The 17,326-nt window shown below is 37.3% G+C and overlaps 1 non-coding gene across 1 annotated transcript; it reads right to left on the bottom strand.

The window, feature by feature from the left end:
- Nucleotides 1-14,769: 14,769 nt before the first annotated feature.
- LOC141722951 (small nucleolar RNA R71) lies at nucleotides 14,770-14,876 on the bottom strand. The gene has a single exon (XR_012575949.1). It is a non-coding gene; the product is annotated as a small nucleolar RNA R71 (small nucleolar RNA).
- Between the last annotated feature and the right edge of the window lie 2,450 nt (nucleotides 14,877-17,326).

Raw genomic sequence — 17,326 nt, 5'->3', positions numbered from 1 at the left:
TTTTGCGATATATTGGAGCATGGTGATATGGTATATATGCATGTCTGTTTCGTAATCTGGTTATCTATCTGTGGATTTCAATGCTTATAGTTGCATAATACCTATGCTAGAAATAAGCAAGTAGTTGCGTATACCCTTAGTATAGGGGATAAAAGGTGAACATATTTCTAAACCGGGAGTCGATGTTCCCGAGTATATTATATATATATATATTTATTTATATATATATATATGGATATAGTTTTTAAAACTATTAATTGAATAAGGTTTATTCGATAACTTTAAACTTTATTTTATTTAATGAATATTATTTCGAATATTATTCGAGGACTTATGACTCCTTTTATATTATTTATTGAATATTACTTGAATATTCATTCGAGGGCTTATGACTCAGTTTATATTATTTAATGAATATTATTTGAATATTCATTTGAGGATATATGACTCCGATTATTTGCTGAGATATATTCTGTATTTTATTAAAGAATAATGTTTCGATAATCAAACTTATTTTCGATTATTCAAATGAAGATAATACTTTCATATAAGTATATCTTTGGTTATTTAATACTCGTTTCAAGTGTAAATTTTAATACTTCTACTTCAATTATTTTTATAAAGATTATTCTTTATGGGAATATTATTTAATTAATAATATTCAGTCATTTTCTAAATATTCTGGGGACTGATTTACTTCATTAAATCAGCTTTACTCCAAACACTCTATAAAGTGTTTTCGAGTCTTCAAAATGATTTTTAAAAGTTAGAGCGGATCCCAAAACTCATTTTTATATTTAAGATCTTCCTTTTTAAGGGGATTTAAATACTCGCTTAAAACCTGAGGGATCCGGCTCTGTGGTGTATTTTATATTCGCAACAAGGTTGCAGTTTTGGTAAATGAATTGATTACTTACCCAACGTTCGGGAAGTAAGTCCATCTATTGAGTCGGCATAAGCAACATGGGCTCAGTGGGCGTCCATGATAGTGTAAGTGGCTCAGTGGGAGTCCATCAAATGCATAAGTGGCTGAGTGGCAGTCCAGCATAGGTCCTAATGCGGCCAGGGTGATGACCAGTGGGGAATTCGTCCATCTACTAGTAGAAAAGGTTACTAATGGGTATCTTTGCCTGATCAGCAAGATATCTGGTTTATGCCAAAATTCTTTTCCTTTCCAAAATTCATTGGATGTTTCAAACTCTGTTCATACTTTACATAACAGAGGTTCCAGGAAATGTTTTAGAAATATATATATGTGGATATATATATATCGGGACTAAATAAAGTATCTCATAACTTTTTCATTCAATAATATTTCAAAGATTGAATCTATTCAAGTCTTATCTTGTGGTCTCATCAGTGGGATGAACTTTTGAAACTAATTATAACTTGAACGGTGGTAGTTCAAGTAGTATTTGGGAAAGATATAAGTATATTGGGGTATCTTGTAACTTCATCTTTTAAACTTATATCTAATTAATAATTGTCTTATGAATGACAAAGATTTTCAGAAAAACGTTGAGACAAGGTTAGATATATGAGATCACCTTGCAATGATATTTTTTTTATACAGTTATACACTGGGACTTTGTGTATATTATGCATGGAAGAGGACTTCCAATATTTTGAAAAGTATATATGTATATATACTGAATATTTTGCGACTTCATCGCATTAAGATATCAAACTTGGTTCATTTCTTTTGACCAAGACTTTCATGAGTATTATGAGTAGGCTCATATACTATTAATCATTATACATATTATTTTGGTGGGCTTGCTGCTCACCCTTGCTTTATTTCTTCATCACACAACAACAGTTAGGAAAGATGGCCAGACTCCAGCAGACCCAGCGCAAGCGCGTGGGAAGCGTCCCGCGTCTTCCCGTGGATGTTATAGCTGCTATAGCTGCAGAGGTAGATCTATTGTAGATCAGACCATCTACTTTTGAGAATCAATTATGTATAATTATAACTGGTGGCAGATAATGGCAATTAACTGTAAATTTATCAAGTAATCATTTTGGGTTGTAATAACTTTTAAATTGTGGATTCAAAGACTTGTACTTATTTAAATTTCATCTCTGAGACTATAACGGGTTGTGGTGTGTGTTAGTGTGGGGTCACAGCATAAGGTTATTATTATTAATTAAGTGAAGTGATATTGTGGAAAGAAATACCGTGACAACCCGGATCCCCGACCCCGAATCTGGGGGTGTTACAAACTTGGTCAATGGCGTGGCGATTTTTGAAAAATCCTTGACGAACCTTCTATAGTATCCTGCCAACCCTAGAAAACTTCGCACTTCCGTAGGAGTCTTTGGCCTCTCCCAACTCATAACTACCTCAATCTTTGTCGGATCCACTTTAACTCCTTCATTTCCAATGACATGCCCCAAAAATTGAACTTCCTTTAACCAAAACTCACATTTGGTAAACTTGGCATACAACTTCTCTTGACGAAGTATTTCCAATGCTATCCATAGGTGCTGTTTATGTTCTTCTTCCGACTTAGAATAAATAAGGATGTCATCAATGAATACCACGACAAACTTGTCCAAATATTTCTTAAATACTCGATTCATCAGATCCATAAATACGGCCGGGGCATCGGTCAATGCAAATGGCATTAATAGGAATTCATAATGCCCATATCTGGTCCTAAATGCTATCTTGGGAATATCTTCTTCTTTGATCTTTAATTGATGGTATCCCGATCTCAAGTCAATCTTTGAAAAGCACTTTGCTCCTTTCAGCTGATCAAAAAGGTCATCTATTCATGGTAGCGGGTAGTGGTTCTTGATCGTTACCTTATTCAACTCTCGATAATCTATGCATAGTCGCATACTCCCATCTTTCTTCTTGACAAACAGAACAGGTGCTCCCCATGGCGACGTACTTGGCCGTATCACTCCTTTATCTAATAATTCTTGTAGCTGGCTCGCCAACTCTTTCATTTCTGCTGGTGCAATCCTATATGGGGCCTTTGAAACTGGTTCCGTGCCTGGAGCAAGGTTGATCTCGAACTCGATTTGTCGATCTGGTGGTAAGCCTGGTAGTTCATCTGGAAATACATCGGGAAACTCGTTAACTACAGGGATATCTTCTATGTTGGGGTTGCCCTTTTCGGAATCCACTACATACGCTAGGAACGACTCACAACCTTTTCTAAGTAGCTTCTTAGCCTAAACGATTGTGAGAAATAGTTGTTCTTGCCTCTGCCCCTTAAATACTACCTTCTCTCCACTCTTCGCCTTTAAATACACTTTCTTGGTCTTACAATTAATCTGAGCGTTATTTTCTTCTAACCAATCCATGCCTAAAATTATATCAAACTCTCCCAACTTTAAGAGTATCAAGTCGGCTAAAAACTTATACCCCGAAATATCAATCTCACACTTCGGACAGAATTGATTCACATGAATCTTCTCTTGGTTCGCAATTACCACATTTACTACCTCGCTCATAATCATTTTATCACATTGAAGCTTATCAACAAAAGTTTCTGATATGAAAGATCTTGTTGCTCCCGAATCAATCAATACTTTAGTTTTGACATTATTGAGTAAAAGTGTACCTGCTATCACCTCAGAATTCTGAACAGCATCCTTCATCTTCAGATCAAATGTCCTTGCTGTTGCTTGCGGGGTTGGTGTAGGTGGTGGAGGTAATGCCAATACCTCAACTGGCATGCTCGCACTGGTGTTTGCCACATTTATCAGAGCTTTGACTGGTCCGGTTGCCTTGCACTCCCTAGCTATATGTCCAGTTTTCCCACACTTGTAGCACGTAACTCCTGGCTTCGGCATCTTGCACTCATTCGCCAAATGTCCCTTCTGATTACACCTATTACATGTCATGCTCAACTTATTATACACTCCGGGGTGCCTTCTTCCACAGTGCTTGCATTCGGGTCTCTGGAATCTGTTTTCTCTAACTTGTCCTTGGCTTGCCTGGTTGTTCCCCTTTGATTCTTGCCTTTTACCCAAATTTCCCTTCTTTTGAAAATTTCCGCCCTTCTGGAATCCGATCCTCTTTATATTCCGATCTTGTGAACTTCCCGCTTTAGACTTTTCTCCATAAAATGGAACCTTCCTCTTCTTGTTATCCCTCTCATTCCTTTACTACATCCCATTATTCTCAATCAGGGCAGCTTTCTGAACTACTCCCGCATAAGTTTCAAGCTCAAACATAGCCACTCTATCTCTGATCCAAGGCTCCAATCCTTGCTGAAATTTCTTCGCTTTTTCCTCCTCGGTGCTGGTATACTTTGTCACAAACCTTGACAACTCAGTGAACTTCTTCTCATACTCCTGTACAGTCATGTTCCCTTGCTTCAGCTCCAAAAATTTAAGCTCCATCTGATTCTGCATGTACATAGGGTAATACTTGTCCAGAAATAACTTTTTAAATCTCTCCCAAGAAACCTGTTGAGTTGGTTCCATAGCTTTTACTGATTCCCACCAATAGATGACTTCGCCCTTCAAGAAGTAAGTAGCATACGGCGTCTTCTGATCGTCTCCTAACTGTACCAACTCAAAAGCCCTTTCCATCTCCTTGATCCATGTGTTAGCTATTACTGGATCAGTGGTATCATGAAATGCAGGTGGATTCACATTCTGAAAAGCCTTGAAAGTGACAATTTGTCTAGGTGATACTGGTGGTTCAGGTGGTTGGTGTGGTTCACGATTATCTTGGTTTTCAATTCGCTGTTGAAAAGTTAGTTGTTGTTGGGCTATAACATTGGTTTGCTGTTGCAAAGTTTCCAGTAGTCGAAGAATATTTGGGTCTGTGGAGGATGTGGTTGTTGGGTTCTTCTTTTTGGGAGGCATGATCCTGAAATAAGAGTTATGTCAAAACAGATATGAATAATAAAACAATTCGAGGGTATCACAAGGCATTCTTATTTACATGTGAGGTCGGGTTTCAAATTAAGCAGATATGATGATGCATATAAAAGCGTATAATAACAGTTGAGAGCAATTGGAACAATAGAGCATGATTATTCAAATTTAAAGGTCACAATACATGGGATTAGAACAAAGTCTGATTCTAGGATCAACAGGCTTATTTAAAGGAAATAACGGAAACAACTGGGGAATTCTACGGAGTCTGATAGTACAACAACATGAAAGGTAAATGGAAAGAACTAAGGCTCCACTCCATCTGAACGGGGCTTGGTAGTCTTTTCCTCTCGAAGCGTCTTTACAATGCTTTGGAGCTCATCCGCCACCATCTGAATGACATACTGGCTGGTGCGGTCCCGGTGCGCTGACATCTCCTCAAGCTTAGTATTGACGTACTGAACCAAGGTCTCAAGTCTCGCAGTCATCTGCTCCTTGGGCTTCCCTTCATAGTTTCGGCTGTCCGGGTACACGTTCTTCAGTCGTTCTATCAGTCGGTCGTACTTTCTCTGAAGCATGTCAAACTCGCGCCTCAACTCAGCATACACGGTGAAAACAATAGTGTCGTCCAAACCAGAGGATGACGAGGAATGCGCCCTTTGCTGACAAACCAATAAGAGGAGTATTAATAATAAACTTACTTAACCTACTCTCTCGCATATTATCTATAACCTACACATATACCCTTTAACCTATTTGGGCTGTCCAGGGACTCTAAACCGTAGCTCTGATACCAAAACCTGTCACACACCAACTTAAACAGCAAATTAAATATAAGTATTACAATATTTAATAATAAATAAACATACCCAAATCCAAGATCTTACAGTTTAGGGTTTGGAACAACCCAACACTACCATCTATTACAACTGATTTTAAATATCGAGTCCTCACACAAACTACTATCACTTATTCTACCTAATCTCGAACATAGGCATCAGCATCACAGGTCTTACGGGCAGTCTGCTTGAATCTAACCATAGCTGCTAGCTGTAATATCAGGGTAAAGCAAGGAGTAAGCCAAATGCTCAACAAGTGCTAAACAATACGATACAAAACATAAATCGAGATATATGTTAAAGAATGTCAATGGAAGGACATGACCAATGATAATGAGAGATAAAACTTTGGGTGATGGCATCATTTTGTTGGCATCAAAAAAAAATCATATCTTAATCAAAATTATTTTATGACGCTACGGATTACAGCCGGTGATCAGCCGCGAAGTAATCCCGAACCTCGCTGGGTTCTAAAACATTAATGGGAATCCCTAGGCAACTTTTAAGCCTAATATAAGTGTGGAAAGGACTCGCGTCTCAGTCTAGATCCACTATTCAAAGAAAACATTTATCCCCCTTTGGGACTGAAAATCCACATTTTAATTATTTCAAAAACTGATGCCGATTTATAACAAAATCTCTTTTACAGTAAACATTTTTTTTATCAAGGGATTATAGATTAACTCGAAACACGGGAAATATGGTACTAAATCTCAGGGCCATGATTCACAAAACTATACTCTATTAAAATAACTGAATGGTTTTCATATATCAAAGATTGGACAAGGGGATTTAGTGAGGCTATTGGATATTATAAAGGGTAATGCCAAATTGGGGTTAAAACAATGGTTTCTCATCAAGGTTCAAGTGTTGGATCATCAAGAAGATAAGCTTCATGAATACTAAGGGTGTTAAGGTATGCAGAAATGATCTTTAACACAGGATATATCAGAATTGTCAAGCTTCATGATAAGAAAGAGGGGTATCAATCAATGAGGAATCACTTTGATAAGTATCTGGCTTTTAGGGTTCAAGGTAATGTTCTATAGGGGTTCAAGTATCAGGATGAGATATCAATACTTAGGAATCATCAGCATGTAAATCAAGAGAATCAATTAAGAGTTATAACTACCCTTTCTTTTATCCCGGCATTCGAATTACTTTAATATACTATCATGATAAGACCACTTTGCAATACGTACTCGAGGGTTCATGACATTTTTATATAATTCAAAGATAAACATAAGATACGCTTGATTTAATATATCAAATGACACAGGATAGTTGCAGCAATGTATGAACTATTAGCAGTAAATATGAAGGACAAGTTGAATCACTTGCCTTGAGAAAGGCTGGTCTGGTCTGACTGGTAGGAGCAACTGGAGCTTCACTCGACCTTTATGGCAAGTTTTCCCTCGTCTCGAGATCCTACATAAATAATAATAATAATCCTCATTATAATATATTCTCACCAACTTAACCTATTTACAACCCGAATTTAAACACGGGTGGCACTTAGGCCTATATGCACTTAATTTATATTCACCTTTAATTTATAGTTGCACACACATAGCCACATAATCAAATATCATATATTAATACCAAATAACACCATATACACCATAATGCAACACTAGGCTTGGATGATCTCGATCCCCCAACTTAAGTCACTTGGTCGCTAAACTTGACAAAGTCTTCTTTTTGGCTTCCTAACTCGATGTGCTTTTACTAAACTATCCAAGACCTATTGACCCTCACTTGTGCCTTTTATTCTACTGACCTTATACTATCTTACAACTATGGTGGTCAACCTAAATCTCACTCCTAAGTGTTCTAAAACTATGTGCTAAGTGAAAGTGTTCACGGGTGCAAATTTCAGAATGACATCTATGGTTTCTTGAGTGCATTTGACACCCTTAAACTATAGGTTTTCCTTCAAAACTCTTACACAAGACTCTCCTGACATAAGGACATCTCCCAAACTTGATTTGGCTCAAGGGCCTGGCTTGGGCCTTCTTGGGCCTAAGCTCAAAGTCCATGGTTCCCCTGTTTTCCTGGGCAGAAAACACCCTAACTTGAATTAACTTGTGACACATGCTTATAACTCATATCCTATGAACTATGGTTGGAAAAACTTCTCTGAAACTCCCTCTAACTAAGGCCCAACAGGGACTAATGAGGGCCTACCCATGACATGGTCAAATCTCCCTATTTCTAAGTTGCAACAAAACTGTCCCCTGCTGGAGATATTTTGTTATTCTACTTGTGCACCTAACCAAATGACATGCAAACCTCCAACCAACACCTAAAACCTTTTATATACTCCCAATACTAACTTCGGGTGGCTTGGGCCTCAAAGTGCACATCAATGACATGGTCAAAACTCACTCTAAACCTCAGGGTACTAAACTGATTTTCTGCAGAAATTATAACTCTCCTTTCTCCAAGGTTTTGACTTGACAAACTCAACCACCAACAACCCATTACCCAAAACAAGACTTAAACATGGTGATCTACTAAACTAACTCCCTTATACTCAAAATAATCTTGGTGGAGATCATCCTTACCTAAGGTGCAATCATGGCAAAACAAAAGAAACCACATTTCTCAACTCACAAATCATCAAGTTTTTGAAACAACAAGTTATGCATTTTATAAAAGATATACACGACTTATTACCATGAATCAAGAAGAATTAATCAATATTCATACATTATTCCTACTGAAATTAAAGCTTACTAATAAAATCTTTCCAAATGATCAAAATCTTATAACATTTTAAGTGAAATCCACATGCATGCATGTCTTCGAGTTTTGCAAGCCAAACAACAAGTTTTCTAAATATGTTTTACCAAGAAATTTACATGCAAGCCTAGCATGAGCTATATCTAGATGATCACTTAGCATGCAAGGAGTTTCATCAAATTTTTACTACAAAATTCAAGCCATTATCACATAAACATGCAAAAATTGAACAAAGCAACAAGAATGGTCTCAAGAACCATTCATTCGGCTCCCCTATCGTCATGGCCGAATGAAATGGAAGGGAATGGCCATTTAACATCAAGAGTTTCCTTCTCAAGACTTGGCACTTGACCATTCCTTGTAGTCCTCTCAAAAACAACCTTAAACTCACAAGAATCAAGGTTGTACTTTGAGTTTCAACTAAAATCTTAACATGCAACCTTAAAACTTTAACTTTCTACTCAAAACTCTTTGAAATATATGTGATCATGGTATGGGAAGTAACATTTACTTGTGTAGGAGGTGGGAACTTGATTGAGATAGAAATAAAATGGGGAGGGGGGTGGTTTCGGCTGAAAAGCCGAGAGTGAGGGGTAGGAGCCGAGAGTGAGAGAGAGGAGGGAGAGAAGAAAGAGTGTGGTATGGGTGATGTGTGAAATGATCATGTCTTTTACTTATTTAATGGTTTTTGTTTTGACAAATATGAGTGGGAATAGGAATTGACATGACTACCCTTCCACTTATACTTGGATCATTTTGCATGCAAGGGTAAATGAGGAATTTGGCTAGAAAAATAAGAGTTAGTGGGGTGGTAATTGTCTCTTTAGCCCTTTTGGATTGAATAGAAAGGATTTGCATGCAAGGACAACTATGTAATTTGCTAATTATAACAATTAACATTTATAAAGATTTATTTTTGTAAAATAAAACACAAGTTCAAAAATTATAAAATTTATACCATAAAATAATTTGGATTTTTAGAAATTTTATAAAACTACTTTTGAAATTTGTGAACAAAATAACTTTTAAAGAGAAATTTATTCAAGGTTTAAAATATTCCTTATAAGTCAAAAATGAAAGAAATAAATAAACTTTTGCTTTGAAAATTCATATACCACATAACGAAAATTTAAGACGCAGAGTTCTCATTCACACAAGCATACAATAGTTGCATATATTGGTATTCAGCTTTTAAAGTTGTACTAAATTTACAATTAATATTACACAGAAATGCCGGTTGTAACACGGTCAAGGATAAATTTTAATGGAATCAATGTATATTAATTCTCGTATAGAAATATAATGACTTCAGGTCTAAGGACCATTACATCATTATCACTGTGAGAATTACTTATGCCACAACAGACATGTAGAATCTCACATTGGGTCTGTCAAGCACCATGTAAATATACATCTGCCTGTGTTTTTGACTTTAGTATCACTATACCTATGATCAATGAGATGTGATCATCAGTCAACAAACACGCCAGTCTTAATGCATTATTATTGTCCCTTAATAATAATACTCGACTAGGGACCTTTAGGAATATTGATACTATTCTCATAATCTCATTTCTAAGTCACATACTTAGAGATATAGAATTGCATATCGTATTCCAAGGACATTTATTAATCTAACATTTATATCGCAGTAAATTAAGAATTAATAAACTATAAAGGGAATAATCGATAGAACATAAACATTAATAATCCTAATGTCTTAAACTAAAACATCATAGTGTTGTCTCTAGGGCACAAACACTAACAATCTCCCACTTGCACTAGGGCCAATCACCCATGTATCTAATACTCATGGAACTAGTATGACCATCCTGCTTATGATGTGACAAAGCCTTAGTCAGGGGGTTTGCAACACTATCATTACTATGCACTTTATATTTATATCTCCTTAATCATTAATCTCATTAATAAGGCGATATTGCCTAAGGACATGCCTAAACAGTCTCCATGGCTGTTTCAAAAAAATATCAATATATTCGGCTTTCATAGAATCAACAATGTTCTTGCTGTGAACTATTCAAGCTAACATCAATTATATTTATACAAAACACAAAACAGACATAAACTAGTAATCATCCTTGTCTGTCCAAAAATTAGGTTCAGAAACTTGTATCAGTGTAACCCTTTACAACCAGTTCCCTATCTTCTCCATACACCAAATATGAATCTTTAGTCCTCTTTAAGTACTTAAGAATATTCTTAAAAACTATCCAGTGACCCTCACCTGGATTAGGCTGGTATCTGATCGTCATGCTAAAAGCATACGAAATATCAGGATAAATACATATTATTGTACACATTATAGATCCAATTGCTGACGCATCTGGAACTTTTTCAAACGGCCCATATCATCTAATGATTTATGGGGCAATTATCTTTTGAGATCACTCTCCCATGAGACATCGAAACATATCATTTCTTTATCTCGTGCATCATAAAATGATGTAATACTTTATCAATGTATGTACTCCGACTAGGTCGATTAATCTCTTCAATCTATCTCTATAGATCTTGATCCATAATATATAGGTTGCATCGCTTAAGTCTTTCACTGAGAAACTATTTCTCAACCATGTCTTAACAGCCTGTAGAGAAGGTTGCCATTCCTTATTTGTTATATGTCATCTACATGTAATACTAGGAATGTTACATGGCTCCCACTAACCTTATTGTAAACACATGGTTCATCTCCATTTTAAATAAAGCCAAACTCTTTGACCGTTTCATCAAAATGAAAATTCATTCTCCTTGAGGCTTGCTTCAATCTATAAATAGATAGAAGCAACTTACAAACTATCTTAGCAAACTTTGGATCAACAAAACCCTCAGGTTGTATCATATATACATCCTCTTCAAGGCTCCCATATAAGAAAGTAGTTTTGACATCCATTTGCCAAATCTCATAGTCAAAGTAAGCAACTATTGCTAACAAAATCCTGATGGACTTGACCATAGTAACTGGTGAAAAAGTCTCATCATAGTCTATACCATGAATTTATTTGAAACTTTTTGCCACTAGTCGCGTCTTATAGGTCTGTACTTTACCATCCATGTCAGTTTTCTTCTTGAAAACCCACTTGTACCCTATAGGTTTTACCCTTTCGAGTGGACCAACTAAAGTCAATACTTTATTTTGATACATGGATTCCATCTCGGATTTCATGGCCTCTAGCCATCTCTCGGATTCTGAATTATTCATAACATCTTGGTAGGTGAGAGGCTTAGCATTATCCGTAAGTATCACATCACCATCTTGAGTCAAAAGAAATTCATAATTTCTCCTGGACTCATGGTGAATCCTACTAGATCTACGAATAACCTGTGTTTCGTGGACAAGTTTACATTCAACATTTTGATGTACATCCTGATCTTATTCCAACTCTGGTTCAAGGTTATCAAGTGGTTCTCGATCTTCATCGAGATGTATTATCCTCCCACTGATTTTCTTAGAAAGTAGTTCTCTCTCAAGAAATACAGCGGCCCGAACAACAAACACTTTGTTCTCGGAATGATTATAAAAACTATACCCTGGTCTCACCTGGATATCCCATAAATTAGCATCTATCTAAATTTGGTCCAAGCTTGTTAGAGGCTAAATGTTTTACAAATGCTTCACGTTCCCAAATTTTCATAAATGACATGCTATGACATTCATCACTCTATATCTCATACGAAGTATTTTGAACCGCTTTATTCCGAACTTGGTTATGTGTATATGCAGCCATTTCTAGAGCATAACCCTAGAAACTGAATGGAAGATCCGCTTGACTCATCATTGATCACACTATGTCCAACAAGGTACGATTTCTCCTCTCAGAATCTCTATTCCATTAAGGTGTTCCAGAAGGAGTAAGTTATGATACACTATCACACTCATTCAAGAAACTCTTGAAATTGAGGTTTAAGTATTCTCCTCCACGATCTCATCATAAAATTTTTATACTTTTCCCTTGTTTTCTTTTCTACTTCGGCCTTATATTCTTTAACCATTTCAAAAGAATCGGATTTGTTATTCATAAGAACCACATATCCATATCTACTGAAATCATCAGTAAATGTTATGAAGTAGTATAAGCCCCCTTGCCATCATACGTATTCGACAATATACATCATTATGTATAAGTCATAATCATTCGGTGGCCCTTTTCACTTGATCAGGTAAAAGAAGGTTTAGTCATTTTGCCAATGAGACAAAGTTCGCATCTTGTTGAGTGACATTTATGACACTTTATTACGCTCCGTAAAGCTTTGAATTGGTGTATTTGTACTCAAGTAACTGGTGTTTTAATGTGTTTTCTACTGTTTTTGCATTTTCAGGCATTTTCCTGGTAATTAGGTGAATTAGCATTGTTTTGGTGCTAATTTGGTGTTAGGAAGGTTTTGGAATAAAGCTAGTGGAAGACCAGCTCAAATAAAGAAGGAAAAAGAAGAAGTCAAAGTTTTGATCAGTGAGCCAGTGCGCCCGCGCTGTCAAAGCACGTAGCCGTGCCCAAACATCAGAAACCCAGCACGGCCGCGCTGATCAAGCGCGCGGCCGGCCGTGTCGGGATAGAAGAATCCTGATTCTACTTGGATTTTGAGAGAAAGACTTCTACTTTGCATGGGGCTGCTATATAAACAATTCAAAGCTCATTTTTTTAGAAGATATCAAGGCAGAGACATATCAGAGCTAAGGAGAAGACGGCAAGAGACCTATAGCACAATTCAACAGAGGCGAAGATGATCTAGTTTATTCTTATGAATCTTTGTTTTGAGTTATAATCTAGGATGCTCGTTTCTTGTTTTGTTGAACCTATACTCTTGTGTTAACTTTGTTTTATTTTTCGTTATAAAGACTACGTTTATTATACCATGATTTCATCGGAACCCGCATTGATGATGAGTCCGATTATGGGCTAATCGTTATCGTGGGGTTCTAGCAGATTTATTTATGGATTTCTTTAGTTAATTTGTTTCAATGCCTTAGTGTGTGGTGATTGTATGATAACCTAGTATTGGTTGTGCTTATTCGTCTTATGAGCATTGCGAACTTATAAGATAGTGTGTTAATTCTTAATGAAGCGAAAGTGAATTTAAGGATTTAGAACTTTCCATGCTAGCATATGTTCATGTATTTGATATGCATGATTCATGGGTAATTTTAACCATCTTACTTGCCCTATGTAATCAAGATAGATAACTTGTACTTAAACCGTTATGTTGTCAAATTCTATAGACATATAGGGTCTCAATATAATTGGTATCTATTCAGCTTCTATCTCTTTTGTGGATGTCTGGTATTCGGGCAACGAAAGTTGGCGTTTATCAGTTTCGTGTTGTCTGATTAGTGTCATCACCATTACATGCTAAGGTTAAGAATAAAAAGGCTATTGAATGAAGTATTTAATGAAGTTCGAATCCCATGTTTATCTTATATATTAAGTCAATCATTCTTATTGCTTAGTTATAATTGTTAGTTTAATTCTTAGTTATAAACAACCTCAAATTGTTATTCGTCTTAGCATTGAATAATAACCATACATTGTTGCTTAAGTGCATAAATTATAAAGTTAAGCTAAACCAGTCTCTGTGGGAACGAATTTGATTTATATCTTATACTACTTGCGAACGCGTATACTTGCATGTAATTTTAGCGCGTGTTTAGCGATAAACAACTTTTTGGCGCCGCTGCCGGGGACTCGGTGTTAATTTTTAGTTTATGTATTTTTCATCATTGGTCATTAAAATTCATTGACTCGGACATTGTTACTTATCTGTTTCCTTGTCTTATTTCAGGTACTCTAGCGAGGGTGTATGCATACGTGTTCGTGGTCTCGTAAGAGAACTCTGAATAAAGCCGAGGAAGAAGTTGTGGTGGTTTGAAATGAAAAGAGTACCTGAAGAGAAGAAGGTAGAAGAAGAAGAGAAAGTCGAGGAACCAGTTTTAGTAGTGATAGGAGATCAAGTAGAAAATCCTAAGGCTTTGATGGACTATTCTCAGCCTATGATCAATGACATTTGGTCAAGCATCATCAGGCCAACCATCAGGGCTAACACTTTTGAGATCAAGTCAAGCACGATTCAGATGATACAAAACTCAGTTCAGTTTGGGGGTTCTCCTACTGAAGACCCCAACATGCACATCAGTGATTTCATCGAGATCTGCGACACTTTCAAGTTCAATGATATGACTGAAGATGCTATCAAGCTGCGACTCTTCCTATTCTCTCTGAGGGATAAAGCTAAGTGCTGGTTACATTCTCTACCAGCAGGGTCTATCACCACTTGGGAAGATCTTGCTCAAAAGTTTCTCACTAAATTCTTCCCTATGGCGAATACTGCTGCAATCAGGAATGCTCTTACTTAGTTTGCTCACCAAATTGGAGAATCTCTGTGTGAGGCTTGGGATCGATATAAGGAGATGCTAAGGAAGTGCCCACACCATGGTATGCCTGATTGGATGATTATAAATTATTTCTACAATAGATTGGGTGCTACTTCTAGACCAATGCTCGATGCAGCATCAGGATGAGCCTTGTGGGCTAAGAGCTATGATGAAGCTTATAAATTGATCGAACTGATGGCTGTTAATGAATACCAGAATCCTTCTCAGAGACCGATTCAGGGAAAAGTAGCCAGAATTCTGGAGTTGGATGCAGCAACTGCTATAGCTTCCCAACTTAAGGCTTTGACGATGAAGGTGGACACTATGGATAATTATGGAGTTAATCAAATCTCTAGTGTCTGTGAGCTTTGTGTTGGTGCCCATGAGACTGATCAGTGCGCAATTTCTAGTGAATCAGCTCAGTTTGTGAGCAACTTTCAGCTTTCGCAGCAACCAGTGCCAGCCACTTATCATCCCAACAACCGCAATCATCCTAATTTCAGTTGGAGCAATGCTCAGAATGTGGTTCAACAGCCTTATCAGCAGTATCCAGCTAAGCAGTATAACCCCCTGGTTTTTAGCAACTGCAATATGCACCAAGACAGCAACTCCAGCAGCAACAAGCTAATGAAAAATCTGAATTAGAGGAGTTGAAGTTTATGTGCAAGAGTCAAGCTGTTTCTATCAAGACCTTGGAAAATCAAATTGGACAAATTGCCAATACCTTGCTAAATCATTAACCTGGTACATTACCTAGTGACACCGAAGTGCCAGGAAGGAAGGAAGCTAAGGAGCAGGTAAAGGCAATCACTTTGAGGTCTGGAAAGGTTGCGAATCCCGAACAAACTCAAGTGTCGACTGAAGAAACTGGGGCTGAAAAAGAAATAGAGCAGTAGGAAGTAGAAGTGGAACCAAGGAAGACTACTGTTGAACACGCTCCTCCTAAGGGTAATAAAGGGAGAAATAGATCTATCCTCCACCGCCTTTTCCTAAGCGGCTGCAGAAGAAAAAGCTGGACAAGCAATTTGAGAAGTTTCTGGAGGTGTTCAAGAAACTTCATATCAACATACCTTTCACCGAGGTTCTTGAGCAGATGCCTAGTTACGCAAAGTTTATGAAAGATATTCTCTCTTGAAAAGTGAAGCTAGATGACTTAGAGACTGTCGCTCTTACGGAGGAAAAATGTCTTTTGACAGATGCTTATGTGACTTGGGAGCTAGCATAAATCTAATGCCTTTATCAATCTTCAAGCAGTTGGATTTACCTGATCCAAAACTGACTTTTATGACTTTGCAGTTGGCCGACCGTTCTATTACATATCCGCGAGGTATTGTGCAGGATGTTTTGGTCAAGGTTGATAAACTCATCTTCCCTGCTGATTTCATAATTCTTGATTTTGAGGAGGATACGAAGATTCCCATAATCTTGGGAAGACCTTTCTTGGAAACTGACCGAACCTTGATAGATTTGCAGAAGGGTGAGCTTACAATGCGAGTGCTGGATTAGGACGTAACTTTTAATGTGTTCAATGCTATGAAATTTCCTACGGAAAATGAGGAGTGCTTAAAGGTAGAGTTGGTCGATTCTGTGGTGACTTTGGAACTTGATCAATTGCTGAGGTCTGATGCCTTAGAAAAGGCCTTATTGAGGAATTCAGATAGTGAAGATGATGAAGGTGAAGAGCAATTGCAATATCTGAATGCTTCTCCCTGAAAGAGGAAGATTGATATGCCTTTTGAATATCTTGGAATAGAGGAATTGAACAAAACTCCTAAACGCCTCAAGCCATCTATTGAGGAAGCTCCCACTCTTGAGCTTAAGCCTTTACCTGAGTATTTGAGGTATGCTTTTTTAGGTGATGCATCTACTCTGCCTGTGATTATTGCATCTGACCTTTCATGTAGTGACAAGGAAAAGCTTCTGAGGATTCTGAGAGAGTTCAAATCTGTAATTGGTTGGACTATAGCAGATATCAAGGGAATCAACCCTTCTTATTGCATGCATAAAATTCTGCTAGAAGAAGGTAGCAAGCCTACGGTTGACCAGCAAAGAAGACTTAACCCGATCATGAAGGAAGTAGTGAAGAAGAAAATTCTTAAGTGGCTGGATGCAACGATTATTTATCCTATTTCTGACAGTACATGGGTGAGCCCAGTTCAATGTGTGCTAAAGATAGGTGGAATTACTATGGTAGCAAATTAGAAGAATGAGCTTATTCCTACACGAATAATCATGGGGTGGAGAGTTTGTATGGACTACACGAAGCTGAACAAGGCCACTAGGAAGGATCACTTTCCTTTACCCTTCATTGACCAGATGCTTGACAGATTGGCTGGTCATGAGTACTAATGTCTTTTGGATGGCTATTCGGGTTACAATTAGATTTGTATCACTCCAGAAGATCAGGAGAAGTCTACTTTTACTTTTCCATTTGGTACTTTCGCCTTCAGACGAGTTTCTTTTGGTCTGTGTGGTACACCAACCATATTTCAGAGATGTATGGTGGCCATCTTTT

The sequence above is a fragment of the Apium graveolens genome, chromosome 4, assembly GCF_009905375.1.
Source record: "Apium graveolens cultivar Ventura chromosome 4, ASM990537v1, whole genome shotgun sequence".
In the NCBI taxonomy this organism is placed as follows: Eukaryota; Viridiplantae; Streptophyta; class Magnoliopsida; order Apiales; family Apiaceae; genus Apium; species Apium graveolens.
This window is presented reverse-complemented; position numbering and strand designations above follow the sequence as displayed.